Below are 22,332 nucleotides of genomic sequence, written 5' to 3' on the forward strand. Positions count from 1 at the left end.
TAATCCAGTTCAATGCAGATATTGTGGATTATCTGCCTTGATATTCTGGGTGATATGGCTGTGTGGAAGGGCCCTAAATCTTACAGTTTTCACCACGAATTAACTCATTTGGATGCCAAAATAATTGCCTAGTTTTATGAGCAGAGTTAATTAAAATTATAGAGATGGAAGGGGCCAAGAGCCGCTAGGGTAGTGCCCCCAGTGCAAGAGAGAACTCTTACAAAACTCATCCGGTGTCGGATCACACCACATGGCAATATCACAGTGTGTCATGGAAAAGAAAGCCAGGGTAATACATTACTTTACTAGAAGACCAACAAGTTGTTACGGGTGCCATAAATGCATTTCTTCTGTTTGGAGGAGTTAATTACAAAACTCTCCCTTGGTTCTTTTTTTAAAAAACATTCAGTATTGTTCTCACAGGATAAGCCAGAGTTGTCTGTGATCAGTTTTGCTGCTCAGCAACTCTAGCATGCGCCTGTTGCTTCCCATTATGAAAGTAAATGGCTGCATTTTATCAATGTGTAGATTTTCTAAAGCTACTACCAATTCTAGAGGATGTCAATTTGTTGTTGCTCATCTGTCTCCTGCAAACAGTGTGTGTGTTTACACAAGCATTTTTCAGGATGGCGGGGGGGGGGGGGAGAGAAGCTGATATATCTGCATAGGAAGCAAATGTTGCCCTGCCAGAAAAGACAAGCCAGCATTTCTCTGATGCTTACAGTGTTTCAGGGGCCCCAGAAAAGGCTGAACAAGGTCTCTTTGGAAACAAAACCCAACCCCAGTGGAGAGGTTGTTAAAGTGACAGCATCACACCCAGGCGGAAGGGCAGGGGGAGGGAAGGAATCAGACTGCCTTTCTCTGGCCCTTTCGATCCCATATTCTGTCGTGAGGACACCTGCAGCCCCCCTGTGACTAATTCTGGCCTCAGTAAAGCCAAACTAGGTGCATTGTCTGCCTCATATATCACCCTGTCTCCATAAAGCCTGCAGACTGCTGGTTACTAGTATACCATTTCCTTGTGTTATGTGGGGCCATTTGTACAGGAACATGACCAACACAACTAAGGCATCAAATCCTGTCTGATCTTGGAACCTAAATAGTGTCAAGCCTGGCATGTACTTGCATGGGAGACCACCAATTATATTTTGGAGAAAGACACTAACAAATTCACTTCTGAGTATCCTTGCCTAAGAAAACCCCATGTAATTCTTTGGGCTGCCATAAATTGACAGGTGATTTGAAGGCATGCGTGTGTACAACACATAAACAGAATTTGCAGACTTAGATGAACTTTTTAAAGCCATGAAACTGGCAACAATATTTCATATTTTATAATGAATCCAGTATGTAATAGTCTCCCAAAGACAAACACAAAGCATAATGTACAACCACAATTGAAACTGTACAACTCCAATGTACAATGTGCAACTGCAATGCACTATCACATCCACAATGCAGAACTGCAATGCACAACATTGCTGCATGCACAACCTGGCTTCTGCAGTGGTTAGAAGAATTAATCTACTACATCATGGCAAATAATTCATACTTCATGTGGAGGCTGCTCTGAGTCCCCTTTGAGGTGAGAAGGGTGGGATATAAATACAGTAAATAAATACATAGCGTGATTTCTGTATATCATTAAAAGGATGCCAGCCTTTCTGTTTCAAAAATAAACTGTTTCTGCAGCTATGTGGGAGTTTGAGTCTTAAGTCTCCCAGAATCTTAATCCAGCACTCAAACTACCTGGTCTGACTCTCTAAATACAATAAAAACAGCAGCAGCAACTACCATTATTATGAATGAAAATGCAATAAATATATAAAAACAATACAATAATAATATGGCATGAATATGATACTGGTCCCTCACATGTTGGGAATAAAATTGCTAGTCCACCACATCAGACTATTTGAGAATGTTGCTGTAGACCAATTTTCGTGTGACACAATGTTTGCACACAGCATGCCATCTCAAATTTTCCACGATTAGGGCTCTCCTCAGTCATTTGTGTTATAACAAAGAGTGTACTTGGGCAAAACATGTTCCATAGACCTCCCTTTTGAGTAGACCCACTCTAGCCTCCACTTGTTCTTTACCTCTGGGCACAACCCAGATAATAGCCGGACAGAGAGTGTGGATGCTGCTCTGCTTCATCACTCTTGTTTCTACTTGCACGTTTGGAAAGTAAGGTTGAGAGGACCAGTACCGGTTTGAGTGCTGGGCTATAAATAGTCAGGTCTGGCCCCATCATTTAGCAAAATGAGAGTCATGAAAAGGTGTCAAGTCATGTGTTAGTGTGTTGTATTCTCAATGCCCAAGAGTAAGGAGCAATAGGGAACCAGTGTGGTATAATGGTTTGAGAGTTGGACTATGACAGCGGAGACCAGGGTTGAGATTCCCTCTTGCCATGGAAACCCAATGGATGATCTTGGGCAAGTCGTCCTTTTTCAGTCTCAGAAGAAAGCAGAAGCAATCTTGCCAAGAAAATCTGTGATAGAGTCACTTTAGGATTGCCATAAGGCAAACAACCACAACAATTGAGCGGGGGTGGGGGAGCAACAGAAAGACAGACAGACAGAAGAAGGAGAAGCAGCAAGGCCAAACAGAATTGCCTTCTCTCCCCCTTCCAAACAATTAGACTTGGCAAGTAACCACCAATATTGCCTTTTGATGGTAGTCATGCAAATTATGTCTCTTCACACTACGGCAAATGTGCACAGTGGAAACCTTGGATTCATGGAGAAAATGGCCCAGTCCACGTGACAGTCCATTGTACACTGAAGATCACGCAGTCCCACTTTTTCTCCACAACAGGATTTGTAACTAATCCGAGTCTTATTGTAGGTTTATTCAGAGAAATAAGAGCAGACAACGCCGCTAGCAGAAAACAGGAAAGAACGCTTCACAGAGTGTTTGGGCAGAGCAGAAAACAGTCATAACTGATAAATACAACTAAGCTGTGGGGCGGGACATCAAAGTTGCCAGCCAAGTTTGAAAATAAATAGCAAGACACTCTGCTAAGTACAGAATAAGCTGTATTCTCGGGAACCTCAGGAATGAATCCAGCTGAAGTTCTGCAAAGGGAGGCAAGCCGCCAAAAGCTGGTTTGTTCACTGTTAGTCATTCTCTCCTGCTATGACCAGCTGCAGGGGACTCCTAGAAAAATGTAGCCCAAATTTTGGTAGGCTCCAAATGACACTTGACACAATACCCCTGGACCACACAACATGCCAACTTGGGGCTGGAGGAAGGGCAGGTTGCAGCAAGCTAAAGTGAGCCCCAGAATCCTTTGCAACACAGTTAGATATAAATTGCAAAGCCTTTGAAGGAAGGTTTAAACACAGCGAATTAAACTGTATAGTTGGCCCTCCATATTTGAGGGTTTAACTTTTGTGAATTTGATTATTCATGGATTCAATTAATACATTCTCCTATATCTTCCAATTTGACTCTATAATGAACATAACCTGGAAGATAACCAGAGTCAAGCTGCTTGACCCAGGGATTCCTAGAGAAAACATTTGTTCAAGGCATTTGTAAGTCGTCTAGTGTGATTTCATGGTCAGTTTCCAATGGAAGTTGACTACAGAGTTGTTATGGATGACCCAAACATTCCAAGGGAAGTGTTCTCTCAGGTAAAAAAGTTTTAAAATGTGTGGTTCTTCCATTTGTGGTGCGGGTCTTGTGTCCCAGCTCACTGAATAGGAGAATTGAAAGTCCCCTAAAACAAGACGAATGAAAATGCAAGCCAACCGGTTCTTTCTCTGGTGGACTGAACATCAGGAGTTCCCTGTGAATTGTTCTGTGCAGTGGTGAAGATACAATAAAACAACTAATAAACTTATTAATTAATTGCTTGATTAGGATTTTTTTTTGTTCAGATTACCTTTTGTAAGAGATGATTCACCCAACAAAGTTTTGAAAATGAAGCAATAGGATCATAATGGACATGAACCCTGTCCCTTATGAGAAGCCCTGTCCCTTATGAAATCTGGCAACTCTGCCTATGGAAAGAAGTGTAGTACTCTCATTATATAACCCTTCCCTGTGCTATCCAAAGCATGCACGCACACACACACACACACACACATATACACATACTTATACATATACACATACACACACACATATAAGCTTTGGATATATATTGCTGGAGTTACATGTCTGTTCCGACTTACATAGAAATTCAACTTAAGAACAAACTTATAGAACTTGTCTTGTTCATAACTTGGGGTCTGCTTGCATACCACATTGCTTCTCAAGCTTCCCCAAATGCTCGGCCAACATGTCATCTCAGGTATCATTTTGATGCACTCTAGGCTGCTTGTTACCTGTGGCCATGTTTGTTCACTTTGCATTCTGCTGCGCAAAAAAATATTATCCAGAATAATAAGGGTTGAGCCCATGGAAAGAGGGATGCATCCTTGCAGGTGGAGGAATGGTGGGCTTTTGAAACAGTAGAGAATGCAAGACCTAGATCCCTTTAAGCCTGGGCCTGATGGGCGAGGCCTTTCAAATATCCAAGGTTGACTCCATTAAGAGCTTTAAGAAGGAACAGCGCAGGCTTAAAGCCAATCCTCCCTCTTTACTGGCAACCATGGTGGGCGTAATATGATCCTGGTGGTGCAAGGCCTTGAGCAAACATTGAGCAAAGGCCTTGTCAGCCATCACCTGTCAGAGCAACTAGGGCATGCCATGCTGTCAAAGGGAGAGCCATTGCCAAGACATCCATTTGGGAGACCCAGAGTGGGTCTACAGGGAGGGGAAGGCACTTGTTCCAGTGAGTCCTTTGGAAGGCAAAAGCCAGTTTGGAGACATGACCGTTTTGGATTATAACTCCCAGAATATGCACTGACCAGGCTGCGAGTGGATGTTTGGAGGTGTCAATAGACAGCAAGACCCTACATCACAGACATAGTTATGAATGTGTAACTGTACTACGTCCTTCACTACCACAAGGATTAAAGATACAGGAACACCATGAAAGTAAAAAGTATGCGGATCAAAACATCACATTTTTAAAAAATAGAGAACATTTATTGAAATCTCTCAGAGTTCTCCACCAGATGTTGACCATAGAATTGCACTTGAGGACCTCTAAATCCTGTTTTCTGCTCTACCCAAATCTCTAAAAATCTCGAGTTCTTTTAGCACTTCCTGCAAAAATTGACCATACTGTCATGCTGGGGGATCTAGAGATTGCCAGAGAGAACATATTAATTAAATGTACAAATATCCAAATCCTGTAAATATGTACAACCAACTGTATATCTCATCTCTGACATGACTTCCTAAACCTTAACATGCAGCAACCTTATTGAGTGATGTTGGTTTATTTCACAAGTTAGTGGGCCAGAGCATGGTGATAGAAAGAAACATCATCCTACTGCCTGCCAGTCAGCTGCAGAATGGACCTTTGTTGCTTGATGCTGCTGCGGTCTGTCACGGAAGGTTGGAGGGGTATTTGCGATCATGGTACTAGTGCCACAATCATGAATACAGAGCGTGGCTGAATACAAAGCAGTTATAGATTCATAAATTTAGGCTATGAATTCATAACTGCAATGTAGGATGCCAGCCAGTATTTTTTCCAAGCTGTTTTGAAATTTCCTTGCACACCCCTTACTTAACACACTAGCATCTTTATACATCTCTTCATAAGTGCAGAGAAGAAGCATGGTTAAATGCCTGGAATCCTCTTGATGGCTTCCACTGGCAGAAGTGAGTGTTATACCAACATAATACTTTTTCAGTCACTGTGTAAGGTGGTATCCAGTACACTCTTATGCCATTTCCTTGGCTGTACAACAGCACCAGGTGCATCAGGACACATCTCTGAAACCAGTCAGCATTGAAAGAAGCAGTCTTTGACCTCTCAGAATCCAGTAGGTCCCAGAAGAATTTTTTACTCTTTCCCTTATAGAAACATATGTGTTTCACTCCATGTTTGTTTCCTAAATGTGTGTATGACCCTGGAGTTAGACACAGTTGGACCTCTGCATCTATGGATTTTGCATCTATGGATTCCATCATCCATGGCTTGAAAATATCCCAAATACAAGCAGTTGCCAAATTATGAACAAGATTGGTCTGCTTGTTTTTAAGTTGAATTTGTATATGTCGGAACAGGTACATTTTAAAGTGTAACTCCAGCAATATGTGTGTGTGTGTGTTTGTGCTTCAGTGAAAACACCTTTTCCTCATGATAACTCTTTCCCTTTTGAGGGGTAGATTTTTCTCACTCCTGGTTTCTCTCTCCCATTCTAAACTATGAGTCGTTTGTAAGTCAGATGTTTGTAGCTCTGTAAATAAATACATTCAAAAAGTAAACCTTGATTTTTGCCGTTTGATATAAGGGACACCAAATTGCTACTCTTTTGTATATAATGCAATCAGAAGATTTTGTATTTCTTGGGCTACTGATGGTCCTGGAACCAAACGTATTTTTACTAATATGTGCATTTTTATAGTCTTTTTAAAAAAAATCTTTTGGCTGGAATCCTATATTATGGCTTACATTATGTAACTTTACATATACCTAACTATGTAGCAGATGTAAATACCATTCAGGATTGTGGCCAGTTTATGTATTTGTACACATCTTGCCTTTTGACTGAATTATTTTGTACCCATTTCCCTCCCAAATATGCATATGTTTAGTTGCACCCATTTTTCAAAGCTGTTCATGGTTTTTGTGTGCATCCTGAACCCTGACAATGCCCAGATTTCCAAGCCGATATTACCGTTGTCCCATGCCAAGAGAAGCACTGTATTTTTGTGTGAAATATGAACTCAATGATCCCCCCTCCATTCTTACCCTTAAGTCCAGGTAATCTGATAAGGTGAGCCTGGTTCTTGGCTCCTGAAGCAAGGAACCTAACTTAATCATTTATTTTTCTTTTGTTTATTTAATATATTTACATAAGAATGTGTACCTTCCACTCCTAAAACCTACCACACTTCTGAAACTAGTGCATTCCACTACCAGCTAAAATGAAAGAGGAAAATGGCTGTTATACTCCTTGAACACATCTTATTTTTTAAAATTAAAACTGAGCTCCTCCATTGTATTTGCACAGTGTAAATTTACATGCATGTATTTAAAGGGTGATTGCACTACTACACCACTCTTCTGGCGAATACCACCATCATGCAGCCAACTGCCTATCTGTGAATGAGCTTGCTGTTTCTACAATCCCAGAACATCAAGAGGGAGTTACACATAGTGGGATCTCTGAAGGTACTGACAAACAGCGATGCATTATCCAAGATTGTGCAAGATGCATGTCCAAAAATTTACACTTGTGGAACTCTGCTTATGCAATTGTGAACTGAATACAGACATTACACAGTGCAGTATGACCCCCCTTATCCTTATGGACTATACTGTGGAAACTGGAATCTATAGATGAAAGCAAACCCTATTGAAATGAATGCCTCCTGAAGTTATCAGAGTTGCCCTGAAGGATCTGGAAAATTCCCTGAGAATCCTGGGACATTTAGTTTGATGAGGCAGAGAAGGCGAAGGATCTTGCCCAACTATAACTCTCATGATTTCATAGGATTGAGCCATGGCAGTTGAAGTGGTGGCAGGTAAAGGTAAAGGTTTTCCCCTGATATTAAGTCCAGTTGTGTCCGACTCTAAGGGTTGGTGCTCATCTCCATTTCTAAGCTGAAAAACCAGTATTGACACCTCCAAGGTCATGTGGCTGGCATGACTGAATGAAGCGCTGTTACCTTCCCACCGGATCCGTACCTATTGATCTACTCACATTTGCATGTTTTCGAACTGCTAGGTTGGCAGAAGCTGGGGCTAACCGTGGGTGTTCATTCCGCTCCCTGGATTCAAACCTGTGACCTTTCGGTCTGCAAGTTCAGCAGCTCAGCGCTTTAACACGCTGCGCCACTGGGGCTCCACGAAGTGGTGGCAAACTGCATTAATCCCACAGTGCAGATGCAGCCTTAATCTGCACAGAAACTCCAAACCATGGGCCCTTTCACAATACACAGTTATCCAAGATTCTCCTTTAACTGCCATGGCAACCTCCTCTGGAATCCTGGGATTTGTGGTTTAGGGAGAGATATTTCGATTTCTCAACCAGAAAGGGTTAGTGCTTACAAGCTCCAAGATTCATGGCAGCTAAATTTGGATTACTGTGCTATAATTAAGGCTCGTGAAACAGTCACAAGTCTTTCTGAGTCAGTGTCAGTGCAGAATGTACAAAAACTTCCCATTCATTTTTCCACCTAGACTTCACCAAAGGATTATTGTGAGGTTAACAGTGCAGGAGAGAAACAGCAGACATCTTTTCTGGAAGCTGCCTTGGGTCCCATGCCGGGAGAAAAGCAGCCTTCAAGTCATCTGTTGACTTATAGTGGCACCATAAGTCGGGTTTTCTTAAGCAAGGAATATATTCCAGTTGCCCATTTTGAAACATGGTCTACAGCAATTGTATTTACAGTAGAGTCTCACTTATCCAACATAAATGGGCCGGCAGAACGTTGGATAAGCGAATATGTTGGATAATAAGGAGAGATTAAGAAAAAGTCTATTAAACATCAAAATAGGTTATGATTTTACAAATTAAGCACCAAAACATCATGTTATACAACAAATTTAACAGAAAAAGTAGTTCATTACACATTAAAGCTAGGTAGTAATTACTGTATTTATGAATTTAGCACCAAAATATCACAATGCATTGAAAATATTGATTACAAAAATGTGTTGGCTAATCCAGAATGTTGGATAAGTGAGACTCTACTGTATTTGTGGTCTTCCATCCAAATGCTAACCAGAGTTGACCCTACTTGGCCTCCAAGATCAGACCTAAACAAACAAACATGCTAACAAAAAATTTTCTGAGCTCTGTCACATGAAATAAAAATAAACATGAAAACAATGATGTAATTGTTGTTGACAATATTCTTGTTATTGCTGGATTATTACACTGTTAATAACTAGTAGTCACATGCATTTTAGGGCTGTCTATGAACAGTTGAAGGTCTAAAACCGTTTTTTTTAATGTTCTAAATCCCGTAGCTGGTCCCAACTAGAGTTGTCCCATGGAATCAATTGTTGAATGGTAAGTCAACCGTTATGGAAACCCCATTCAGTCAGTCAATCTTCTCTAGCTGTGGACCAACTGTTAGATGTTGGCCTCTATATCAGTGAAAGCTGAGGGACAGAGGATGTTGGATTCCACGTATTGAACTCATGAAGATACAGTTGTGCACAGGATATTAAGTGTGGGTTGGGGGACAGCAGATGATGCATTAGCATGAGCAAGCCAGGCACTTCCACCACGAGACCTGGGAACTTGACCTTAGGTGCCCTTCCAGTTACACCTGGGGCAAAGACGCTGGATCCACCTTCCTTCCCACTCACTTTGGGAATGAGTAATCACTTTCATTTTCCCTTGGCTACATTTCTCCTCTCTCCCTCCCTCCCTCTCTCCTTCTCCCCCCTCTCTCTCTCTCTCTCTTTTTGCCATGAGTTATGATAACATGTAAGCAGCTTATAGAATTCTTATCAGCAGACGCTGAGCACAATGCAACAATTAACTCTTAACGACAGCCGCCTCTAACTATGAGTGACATGTCATAAATTATGTTTGAACTGGCTCCTGGGTTCTCCTCCACCACCCAGCAGCCGGCCGTCGTAGAAAGTTGCGCCCGGCTGCCTTAATCCCACTTGGACGGGTGCCCTGGTGCCTCCACCCCCATCTCTCTCAATTTTGCAAGCCCCCCCCCCCCTCCTTCGCCCTTTCCAATTGCAAGGAGCAAAAGCAGAGCACTGGGCCACATTGGCTTTCGCCAGCAAGGGAACAATCTTTGTTTCTGTTACTGTCTTAGGCCAAGGACCCGAAAGCCAGCCCAGCTATGGCATCAACAGGTCCCGCAGGCAAAGAACTCCTGGCACTCCCAGCCAACCCTCCAACAAACCCCTTTTTATCCTCTGTTTTCTAGGAAGAATGATGATAGAGGGGCCCTGCTGCTGATGAGTCAGATTTGTGGTGGGCCTGGAGAGAAGTCCCGTAAGTGGGGTGTACTGTAAAACAGCGGCTCCCATTCATTGAGGCCCTGTGTGTAATAAACCACCCAAAATGGGGGGAGGGGGAGGAGGGGAGGGGAGGAAGAGAAGAGGAGGAGGAGGAGGAGACAGGCAGCTGCAGAGAGCAGGCACAAACAACCCACTTCATTCTTTGGGAGCCAAAACTTTCTAATTTGCTTCTGGGCAGTTTCGGCTCCCTGGCATCCTCTGGGAGCGGACAATGGCCGGGTCTTCTTGATCCCACCCAAGTTCTGCTCTTGGGAAGTTCTGAGGTCCAAGGGACCACTTTGTTTGGAACCCCAAATGTAGCCACAAGGATGAATAGAGAAAGAAAAGCATGGCTCAGGGACATCAGAAAAGTTTAAAGTGGGGCAAGGGAGCCTCTCTCCTCCATCCCCCCCCCCAACGAATCTAGCTGACCTACTGGAGGAGGGGGCGGAATGGGATTTGGTCCCAACAAAGCATCAAATGAAGGCAAAAAAGGAGGGAGAAAGAGCCCAATGAATGGAGGGTTTCCTCCCCCCCCCCCAAATCCCCACGCAAGGCTGACATATTTAGGAGTTGCTGAGTTCAGTGAAGCTTGGATTTTGGGAAATGAGGTAGTGGGTTTCTTCTTTTAAACCATCGCAACGATAGCAGAGTGCACAGCCAGACATGGGTTCCACTGCAAAATATTGTAGGCAGTATTTTGTATGCAATGTGAAATGTAAAAATAAAATAATAAAGGGGTTGGTGATTGGAAATGCCTTGATAAAAGGAAAAGCAAGACACGAGATGGAACCGGAGAAGCTGGGAAATGTTCAATCTTGGTATGTGTGAAGGGAAATGATCAGTAGGGCTGGACAAGTTTACACCTAGCCTTCCACAGTTGCTGGGTTTAGGGGTTCAGAACCCCAATGAAAGTGGGAAAATCATGAATTAAAAAAACACAGGGTTGTTGTATGTATTGCAGGCTGTATGGCCATGTTCTAGAAGGATTCTCTCCTGACGTTTGGCCCACATCTATGGCAGGCATCCTCAGAGGTTGTGAGTCATGGAGAAACTAGGCAAGGAAGGTTAATATATATCTGTGGAGAGTCCAGGGTGTGAGAAGAGTTCTTTGTCAGTTGGAAGTCAGCGTGAATGTTGCAGTTAATCATTTTAATTAGCATTGGAAAGGTTTGTCTCTTGCCTGGAGGGCATCCTTTGTTCAGAGTCATTAGCCGTCCCTGGAGCTCCTCTGCCCTCAGAGTGTTGCTTCCCATCTACTGTTCTGATTTTTGAGAACAGTAGATGGGAAGCAACGTCAGGAGAGAATACTTCTAGAACATGGCCATACAGCCTGGAATACATACAACAACTCTGTGATCCCGGCCATGAAGGCCTTTGACAACACATAAAAAAACACATTTTTTTAACCTAAGAGAACACCTGTCTGAAAATTCCTAGGTCCTCCAGGGTGCTATTATGGTCAATCTATGAAAGAAGTTAATCATAGTGTCATCCTGGGGGATCTAGAAATTCCTGAAAAATCATATTAATCAAATCGTGAATAGCTATATCCACAAAAGTTAAACTCACAAATGTTAAACTTACAGACGTAAAAGGCTGAGAACCTTCCCATTCAAACTTTCCAGTAACTGAGGTATTATGTATACTATGCTGGGTGGCCAGTTGACTATCCCTAGTGGTACCATTATAATGATGTAAACCACAGTTGCTTACAACTTGTCATAAAAACACACACACAGACACACACACACAAACACACCATATTCCCCTATAACAGGGGTCCCCAAACTAAGGCCCCATCGAAGTTATTTATCCGGCCCCCACACACAAGGGCAGAAGGGGGTTGGGCTAAATGACCCAAGGGTCTCTTCTTCTCTTACAACCCTTATTATTATTATTATTATTATTATTATTATTATTATTATTATTATTATTATTATTATTACACATTGAGGCTAGGTGGCCATCTGTCAGGGATCCTTTGCTTGTGCTTTTGGTGCACAAAGGCAGAAGAAGTTGGATTAAATGGCCCAAGGGGTCTCTTCCAACCCTCTTTATTATTATTATTATTATTATTATTATTATTATTATTATTATTATTATTATTAACATTGAGGCTGGGCGGCCATCTGTCAAGGGTGCTTTGCTTGTGCTTTTGGCGCACAAAAGCAGAAGGGGATTGAACTCAATGGCCCAAAGGGTCTCTTCCAACCCCCTTTATTGTTGTTGTTGTTGTTGTTGTTGTTAATTATTATTGCTTGGTGGCCAACTATAGTCCGGCCCTCCAATGGTCCAAAGGATCGTAAACCGGCCTCCTGTTTAAAAAGTTTGGGGACCCCTGCCCTATAATCTTAATTAAAGGGGTTGCTTCCAGATCAAGAGAAATAAAGGGATTACGGTATTCTTGCTTACTGAAGGAAACAGGATATGGAACTTTAACTCTAACCAAGGTGCTCCTAGTCAGAAGATTGGAAGGTGAACCCTGGCCTCACAATAACTGGGAGGGAAGGAGGAAGCTAAGTACATACATCAATTTTCTAGGAAGTCTTTGCAAGCTGCAGCAACCAACGGATGAAAATTGTAGCAAGTTGCTGCTCCAATAAGAGTTGCACTAGAGACCTGGACATAGAACTGTCTCTTATCCAGAGGTGACTTGAGTCCATCAAGCTGGAGAACTGGCACTCTAATCTTTTACCTGGACATGAAAGGAAGTATATATGATCTATACGGTTCCTTGCTGCAAGATCTTATGATGAGGGCCAACTTGGACAGCTTTCAAGGGGACTTAAGCAAATTAAAGGAGGATAAGACACTCAGTGGTGACTAATCCAGGTAGGAGCTGACCCATGAAAACTGGAGACTCAAGGCTGGGCCAGGATGGGCCTAAAGAGCTGGCAACCCTAACATGATTAGTCACCACTGAATGTCTCATCCTCCTTTAATTTCTTCAAATCTCTTTGAAAGCTGTCCAAGTTGGCCTTCATCACGACATCTTGTGGCAAGGAACCCCATAGGTTTATAAGTGCCGTGTGAAGGAGAACTTCCCTTTATCTTGCCCAAATTTCCCAATACTGAACAACTACCACAACGTGAAATTCTCATTTTAGACAGTCACTGCTATTTAAATCCATATGAAACTGAGATGTGTTTTTCCCTAGTCTGTGCACTTGCCTACATTGAATCACATTTATCATTGTCAAGTCCTCCTGCCCAGTCCGGGCAGATTTCTTCAGAGATCTTCTCAATTCCTTTTTGTAAAAACTGTCCTAAGTAAGTTCTGTGCCATTGACAACTTGGTTATCTCAGCGTTCACCCCTAAATTTGGATCATTTATGCAAAAGTTGAAAACACAATATAGACCCCTTTGGGACTCCGCAGTGTGCTTCTTCTTTAACCAGTTTCCAGTCCATAAAAACTCATCTCCAATCCTATGACTAGTAAGTAGGTTTGCTGAGGAGACATGGTGAGTAACTCTGTCAAAGCCTTTGAGAAGCTCATGTATTCACCTTTCTGTTCTTGTTTATTGACATTCACAGTTTTCAGAGTTACTCATCCATCACTGTGAAAACATGTCCCATCATTCAGAATGGAAAGAAAGCTACAGTGAAATTCTGACATCTTTTTGTCTGTCTGGCTGTTACTAATCTCTCTGTTTCTCCGTTTCTCTCTCATCTGTCTGTCTACCTACTTCTCTGTCTCCCATCCATCCATCCATCCATCCATCCATCCATCCACACTTGTTCAGTGCCCCATGCAGGGCAAACAGGGGGCCCTGGCTTCAGCTTCAGTGTGGCACTGGGTATGCTAGGGATTTTAGTCTGAACTTTATTGAGGAACCTTGATCTATTAGGTTGGATAGTTCTGTTAAAGTTTGGACCAAAACCTGGAGCGGATTCACCATCCCACAGAGCTGGAAGCCACCAGCTACAACTGCCTGGAACATGTCTCTGTTTTCCTATTTTAAGTCTGCTGCTGAAATTAGTGGTTTATATCGAAGCAAAAAATTTTTTTGGCACAAATGTTTTCCTCAAGGGCTTTTCCAGACCATTGCTTGATGTCACTTATTGCTCATTTGTGGCTGAGGATTTTGACAGGCTCTCAGTGTAAATGGTGACATCTGTTTGTGAGAAAATACATTTTGCTAACCCCCATATTCAAGATCAGGGAAAAAGTGGGAATTGTTTCTTAAAGGAGGAGAACTTCCCTTGTTGATTTCACATGTCTTCATCTTCAAGTAGAGTCTCCCAGTCTTGCACTGAGTCATGAACTGGGCTTATAATTCTACTTTAATCTTATGTCTCCATGATCTAATAGAATCCAGGGTTTGTAGTCAAATGAAGCACTAGAGCTCTCTGGTTGAGGATTATTAATACCCCTCACCAAACTACAAATCCCAGGAGTTCATTGGGTGGAACCATGGCAGTTAAAATGTTTTCAATATATCATGATATTTTAGCGCTAAATTCATAAATGCAGTAATTACAACATAACATTACTGCGTATTGAACTACTTTTTCTGTCTTTGTTGTATAACATGATGTTTTGGTGCTTAATTTGTAAAAGCATAACCTAATTTGATGTTTCATAGGCTTTTCCTTAATCCCTCCTTATTATCCAAGATATTCGCTTATCCAAGCTTCTGCCGGTCCATTTAGCTTGGATAAGTGAGACTCTACTGTACTTCTTTTTTATTCCACCTTTCTCCCAATATGAAGTCTCAAGGCAGCTCACAATAGATATAAATCAATGCAAATAAAAATGTATATGCTACTAAAATACAAAACTAAAAACTCAAAAAAGACTCATTATTACAACAGTGAAACACTGAAATATTAAAATGCATTAAAATCTTTTGGGACTGCAATTTTCATAATCCCCTAATCATGAACCCCCCCCCCCCAAACTTTCCTGATCTCTACTGTCCATTTAAAACAAAATTAGGATGCGTGTGTATGTTAAAGTAAGTAAATATGTTATTGGAGTGTTTGTTTTAGATTTGGTTCTATAGTACATGATAGTAGTTAGATAGCTGCGAAGTTTTAGCAATATATACAGGATAAGTAAAAAATCAGCAAGGTGTTTCAATATTTAATAACTCCTTTATTTTATTTTATTTCTTTCAATTAGATTTTTATTAAAAGGTTTTTTAAACAAGTGTATATAAAAAAAACAAAAAATAGGAAAATGAGGAAGGAAAAAGGAAAAAAAGGGAGGGGGAAGGGTGATGGGGAAACAGAACATAATAAAGGAAAAAAGTGTGTGGGGGAGTTGAGATAAAGGTAAGGGGGTAATTTGTCAGTCTTCCATTTTCATTGCTTCGGGTTGTTTGCTTTCTAGTTCTTCATATCTTTCCTTTTTTTTTTTAACTGGGTGGATTTGTTAAATTGTGTATTAATTCCGACAAAGATTTTGTTATTCCTTTGATAAATTCTTCAACTTACATTCCTTACATTCCTCATAATATGTCCAGTCTGTACGTTTTATTGGTTTTCCTTTATGTTGTTTAATCAAAAATGTTAATGCATCCATATCACATACTTTGTCCAATTTACCAAGCCATTCTTCCATGTTTGGGATATTCTGTGTTTTCCAATGCTTTGCAAGTATAATTCTTGCCGCTGTATTCATGTATGTAAATAAAATGTCAATAAAAGGACAATAACTCCTTTATTTTTGTTTTGTTTTTAATTTACAATACTATAGCATCCTTCCCCCCAAAAGGTTATTAATTATTATTATAATAATTAATAATTATGATTACTTATTGTAGGTTCGAACTATCTGCCCACTCAACAATAGGATACTTTGCCATTATTATCTTGCACTTTATTGACTACTTTAGCTGTGAAACTACTTCTCCCATTTTGAAATATTCTGCACTTTGGCCCAGATCCGTGTTTTAGTCTCCCGTTTTTAACATTTTATGCTCTATGTTGATTTTTATGACTGTTTTATTAATGCTGATGTTTTATTGTTGGGATATTTGTTCATTGTTTTATTGCTGTTTGTGTCGGGCAAGGCCCCATGTAAGCCGCTCCGAGTCCCTCCGGGGAGATGGGGCGGGGTATAAAAATAAAGTTATTATTATTATTATTATTATTATTAAAACACCAGATCACTTTTGGGCCATCCTGTATTATATAAATTCTACTCCTTTTTGTGGTGTTGTTGTTGTTGTTGTTGTTGTTGTTGTTGTTGTTGTTGTTCTTTTATTTTTTTTCTGAATAAAAATAGTTTACAATGAAATTAGGAATAGTTGATTTTCTTTCTTTCTTTTTCCTGGTGTGGGTAGTGTTGGTGTTACAACACAGTTACGACACAGCAAGTGCAGCGGTCTGGGGATTAGCCGGGGAGCTTAGGGAGGAATCCTATTCATTCTTGATCCAAGCAGGTGCAAAGCATGGTGGGAATGCCATAGGAGGACCTCCCTTTGCCTCACCACAGGCACACATTCCAGGAGTTGTTGTGCCACAGTCGAGCCCAGACCCAGCTGACCCCAATGGGACGCCCCACACCTCCCGGGATGGTCTGCTTTGTGTGGCTGTGTGTCAGGAAGACCTTTGGGAAGCATCAGAGTGGAAGGCATTCCGACGCTTCTGGAATTCCTGCAGGTGTTTCTGAATAGGGAAGAGGGGCTCCTTTCACAGGCTTGCATCTGCATCCATCATGTGCATTTGGGCATGTGATCGGGCTGTTTGTTTGTTTGCCTGGCTGACTGATGCGGAGCATCCCTAGCAAAAGGTTGCCAATGCCAACAGAAAAGCCCTGTCTTCTCGGGAATGTTTCAGGCCTCCTCTCTCCTGGGTGAGTCCTGGCCTTTCGGGAACAGTGTGCCCGAGTCATACGTTTGCGAGTAAAATGACAAACTGCATGACAATCGCCTCTGGGAAAAAGATGAGTTGGACTGTGCATTGCGTTAAAAATGATCACATGAGGATTAGTGTCTAACCCTGGTCTAACATTCAGAAAGAGCTTGAAAACCTGGCTCTTTACTCAGGCCTTTAGTTAAAGATTGCTCATCCCCATAGCAATCTGTATCTGTGACCATTCCTGTACCGGTTTGCACTTTTTACCTTTGTCAACTTGATATAGACACAGGGTCTACTCCCATCCCAATTTGCACTTCCAAGAATTTGCAGCACTTTATCAGTCACCTCATGTTTACAATATTTATATGGTGCACCTTACCCAGTCTCTTTTACAACCTCTCCGTTTTAATCCATGTTTTTATTAGTTCTTGTCATTTGTTTTTAATGGCTAATGTTTAAATTTTTATAATTCTGCATGTCTTTTGTCTATTGTTGTGTTTTATATTGCTATTGTTTTTATTCGGGCTTGGCCCCATGTAAGCTGCCCTGAGTCCCCTTTGGGGAGATAGAGGCGGGATATAAAAATAAAGTTGTTATTATTATTATTATTATTATTATTATTATTATTATTATTATTATTTCAATGGGGGGACCCAACATATTTTGGAAAAAGCACTCCCCCCTCACCAAACAACATTAAGCTTTGTCAGTATGGATAATGTAAAAAAAAAAATGCTGTTGGTAGTGAGATTCTGGGTGTTGCCATTTGAAAATAATTTTCCCCAAAAGAGCAATTTTCTAACTCTCATATGTTAATACAATATGGTACCATGTGAATATGGACCTCCCGGTGGTGCAGTGGTTTAAACCACTGAGCTGCTGAACTTGCTGACCGAAAGGCTGGTGATTTGAATCCGGGGATCAGGGTGAGCTCTTGTTGTCAGCCCCAGCTTCTGCCAACCAAGCAGTTCGAAAACATGCAAATGTGAGTAGATCAATAGGTTCTGCTCTGGCAGGAAGGTAATGGTGTTCCATGCAGTCATTCCGGCCACATGACCTTGGAGGTGTCTATGGACAATGCCTGCTCTCCGGCTTAGAAATGGAGATGAGCACCAGCCTCCAGAGTCGGACACGACTACACTTAATGTCAGGGGAAAACCTTTATCTTTTTTTACCATGTGAATAATATCAAATGAGGGCTTTCCTTTAATAAAAAATAATTTACACACAACTTTCACTGTTCTCAGACACAAAAGTTAAGTGAGATTTATTGATGTTTAGATTACCGTTCAACTAATTTATCTATCTATCTACCTATTTATTTATACCCCACTTTTCTCCCATCCAGGACCTCCGATAAACTAAAAAAGCAAATAAAAAGAATTGCTAAAGAATGCTGATCAGAGAACAACACCCTATTTATAAAGGGGAAGAGAAAGGCACTGACTTATTGAACCACCAATTTCTTCTCCACTTGAACAGACATTCAAGAGTCTTCCAGGCAAGGAGTTGTGGAGTTGTGTCCCACAGGAGATATATAGGTCCTGGGGCATCTTTGTAGCTTTTATTTCTGCTGAATCCAAAAGCTCAATTCCCTTAGAAATTATTTAACTGAAAAAAACCCTGGTATTTCCTCTCTGAAATGCCCAAATTGCCACAAAAACATGGCAGTTGGATTTGGCCCAACTAGATGCATCTCTCCCCAACTTGGGATGACTAATGGCAGCTCCCTGGGCTCTAGTTGTGGATGGAGCTGCTCAGCAGCCTACTATGACATGCATTTATATATCTTATTCACCATATTTCAAAGTATGGTTGTGAAAGCTCATCGGTGAAGAATACTGATAGAAAGAAAATCAAATGTAATGTTGGAAAAGGTTCTAGGGATACTATGGGCTCCTAAAAAGACCAATAAATGGGTCCTAGAGCAAATCAATTCTGAACTCTTCATACCAGCCAAGATGACTAAACTGAGGCTGTTGTACTTTGGCCATACCATGAGAATACATGACACACTGGAATAGCAAAGACAATAATATTTGGCAAGGTGAAGAGCAGTAGGAAAAGAGGAAGACCACATTATAGACAGATAGACTCAATCAAAGATTCCTCAATCCTGGGTCTGCAAGATAATGGGTTGATTTGGAAACCTGTCATAGATAATAAGGTGATTTGGAGGTCTCTCATTCATAGAGTTGACAAAAATTGAAATTGACTTGACAGCAGTTGACAACAAAAACTTTCTAGTCATTCTCTCAAAGAACATAAGGGCTTTCCTCACCACTTTGTTCTTACAACAACCCTTTAAGGTAAACCAGGTTCAAAAAGAGAGATTGACACCAGATGGCAGAGTGAGTTTCATGGCTAGATGGTGGCTTGAAACTGGGATCTCCCACATCCCACTCCAGCTCCGATGTCTGAACCACACAGGCTCACAGGTATTAATATCAGCAGGCCATCAAAGATCAGCAGCCACTTCTTTAAGATATATTTGTTGGTAACTCATAGCTCCAACCCAGTGGTGTCCAACCTTTGGTCCTCCAGGTGTTTTGAACTTCAGCTCCCAGAATTCGTGAACATTGGACAAGCTTTTGGGCTTCTGGGAGCTGGAGGACCACTGACTAACCAATCAATGAACTGAATAAAATCCATACCATTTCTCCAGCTAATATCTTTTAAACTAATCAGCATTCATTGTTCGTTATATTTGTATCACCTTATGGAAAATATGGATTCCAATCCTGTGTCACTTCTGTCTTTTCAGGTATAAGCCCCACTGAGTTCAATGAAGCTTGGTTTTAATAGGGGACATAGGATTAGAATTTCAGTGCTGTGCTAGGACCATAAAATACATTCATTCTCAGTACTTCAATAATCATAATCTATGGTTCAAACTTAACAATAAATCATTGTTGTCTATTCTGTCCTAAAAGGCCAAGCTCACTTTATAATTGACATTTGTTCGTGTTATGATCTGGGCTCAATAGTCTGCTCTTTAATACAAAGCAGTATTATTAATTTACTTTATAGTCACTTTTGTTTAACTCTTTCTTGTATTTCTTGCATAGAACCTCCTAATGATCCTGCATTTTGTAGCTGTCTTTAATAGCCACCAAAAATGCATGAACTGGAAGCTGCTTTGAAAGGAGAAATATGGACTACTTTCTCTTCTTTTCCTATTTTCTTTTTAAAATGCATACATTCCAATGTTAGCGTTTTCCATAAACTGTCCACAGTCACACACATATGCACACATATTTTTTGTGTGTGTCAGGAGCCACCGGAGTTGCTTCTGGAGTGAGAGAATTGGCCGTCTGCAAGGACGTTGCCCAGGGGACACCCGGATGTTTTGATGTTTTTACCATCCTTGTGGGAGGCTTCTCTCATGCCCCCGCATGGAGCTGGAGCTGATAGAGGGAGCTCATCCGCGCTCTCCCCGGGTGGGATTCGAACCTGGCAGCTTCAGGTCAGCAACCCAACCTTCAAGTCACAAGGCTTTTATCCCCTAGGCCAGTGATGGCCAACCTATGACATGCGTGTCAGCACTGACATGCCTAGCCATTTTTGCTGACACGCTGCTGCATGCAGATTGATTGGATGACTATGTCTTTTGTGGCCAAATTTGGTGTGATTTGGTCCAGTGTTTTTGTTGTTTACTCCATGGGAATTATGCACATTACATTATATATATATATATATATATATATATATATATATATATATACTATTACATTATTATATTATTCATTATTCATGACTACATTGAAACTAGAAGAGAGAGAAATCAGCGTAGAAACTGCAAGAGGTACCATAGATTGTTGTACATGGAAATAATGGTAGTAAATAGTTTTTGATTTATTGAATACAGTTATATATTACAATTATATATTTTTGTTATTTAAACTACACATATTGCAAAATTATGGTTTTTTTCTCGAAGTGACACACCACCCAAGTCATGCTAGATTTTTTTTGTGAATTTTGACACAGCAAGCACAAAAGGTTGCCCATCATTGCCCTAGGCCACCGGAGGCTCCTATTATATGCACACATATAATCCAAACCTAAAGCACAAATGAAAAACAAAACAAAAAGCAAGGGAGTAAAAATATAATCAGTTCTGATCAATCCTAATTTCTAAAATTGCTCTCTTGACTTCAGGGGATTTAATGCTTTAATTGAAATGGCAGATCTATCTGTGTCCTTGTTAAAACCAAACGGTTGGTGCCTGTTCCTGCACAGACTCCAAAAAATAATATCTTGGCGATGGAAGGGTTAAGGAGACAACAAAAGGTTGTTTCTAATTCCAGTGTGAGCATTCTCAGTGATGCACTCTGAAAATCCATCCTGCCATGCTGAAATCCTAAATTGCCGGTGCCTTGCACCCTACCGCAACATTTCAGTCTGCTGTAAGTAACCCTCAGCATGGGCAAGATTGGGGGTGAGTGCGGCAAAGAGGGGCCCGGAGCTCAGGGGCTTTGTAGCCAAGAGGCAAAACATTGGGAACCTGTGGAGAAGGAACTCAGCAGCCCTTGAGGGACAGGGAAAGCGGCAGAGACAAAAAGCCTGTTACATGCTTGCAAATCACCCCACTGCGATTATTTTATTTGCTGCGGTCGGCAGGGGGATGGTTTCACTTTGCACAAACTTTTAAGCTTTTTGATGTGGATTCTCTTCCTTTCCCTTCTTCCTCTTCTTCTTCTACTACTACTTCTGCTCACCCTTGCATGCCATGAGAATGAAATATCATTTACAAGAAGAAATGTGCAAAAAAAAAAAAGATTTCCAAAATATGGGAGAAAGAAAAAAAAATTAAAGACAAGAGGGAAGGGGGTGGAGAAAATGGGATGGATAACATTAAGGAAGAGGGAACCTGCACAGGTTTCTTGATTAATGTTCTGCATCCACTGTGACTTTGCAGATGACTTGGCATTGAAAACTAGTTTTTCTTTTCTTTTCTTGAAGGAAATACTAACAATCAGTACTAACAGATTACCACCTCCAGATGTCTAAGAAATCCCCCTGTTAAATGTTGGTAACTCAGAAATGCAACTTGGAGTGGAATCAAAGAGATGTGAATCACCAATTGTGTTAGGTTAAATGAAACAACACCCACGGGCAAGATTTGCATTTGAAAACTGGAAAGTGCAAGCCAACCAGATTTAAACAGCCCATTTTCCTCTGCAGTCAGTAGAAGGCAGTTAGCATCGTATTTCCTATTTCTGTGCACAACTGAGAGTAAGACCTGTATGCTTTCTTTGAATCAAGCACTATATATTCTCACCAATAAAATCCATAGGATTTAAAGTGACCCATTGTTGGCTGGGTCATGTCCACTGATTTATTCTGTGCTTTTGGATACAACAACCTAAATAAAACAAAGTATACAACCCAATAGTTTGTAGACATACTAGGAGACATTTCGGTTTAGTCATATTTTGAAGAGGCTTAATTTCATTGTGCTGGCAGGAA

At 41.0% G+C, this 22,332-nt stretch overlaps 1 long non-coding RNA gene across 1 annotated transcript in view; it reads left to right on the top strand.

Annotated features, from left to right (window-relative positions):
- Nucleotides 1–5,979: 5,979 nt before the first annotated feature.
- The window catches only part of LOC103278153 (uncharacterized), a 42,980-nt gene continuing 26,627 nt past the window's right edge, over nt 5,980–22,332 (top strand). Inside the window, exon 1 of the long non-coding RNA XR_010004880.1 lies at nt 5,980–21,269. This is a non-coding gene — a long non-coding RNA (uncharacterized LOC103278153). The remainder of the gene's footprint in view (nt 21,270–22,332) is intronic.

This window comes from Anolis carolinensis, chromosome 3, assembly GCF_035594765.1.
Source record: "Anolis carolinensis isolate JA03-04 chromosome 3, rAnoCar3.1.pri, whole genome shotgun sequence".
Classification (NCBI taxonomy): domain Eukaryota; kingdom Metazoa; phylum Chordata; class Lepidosauria; order Squamata; family Dactyloidae; genus Anolis; species Anolis carolinensis.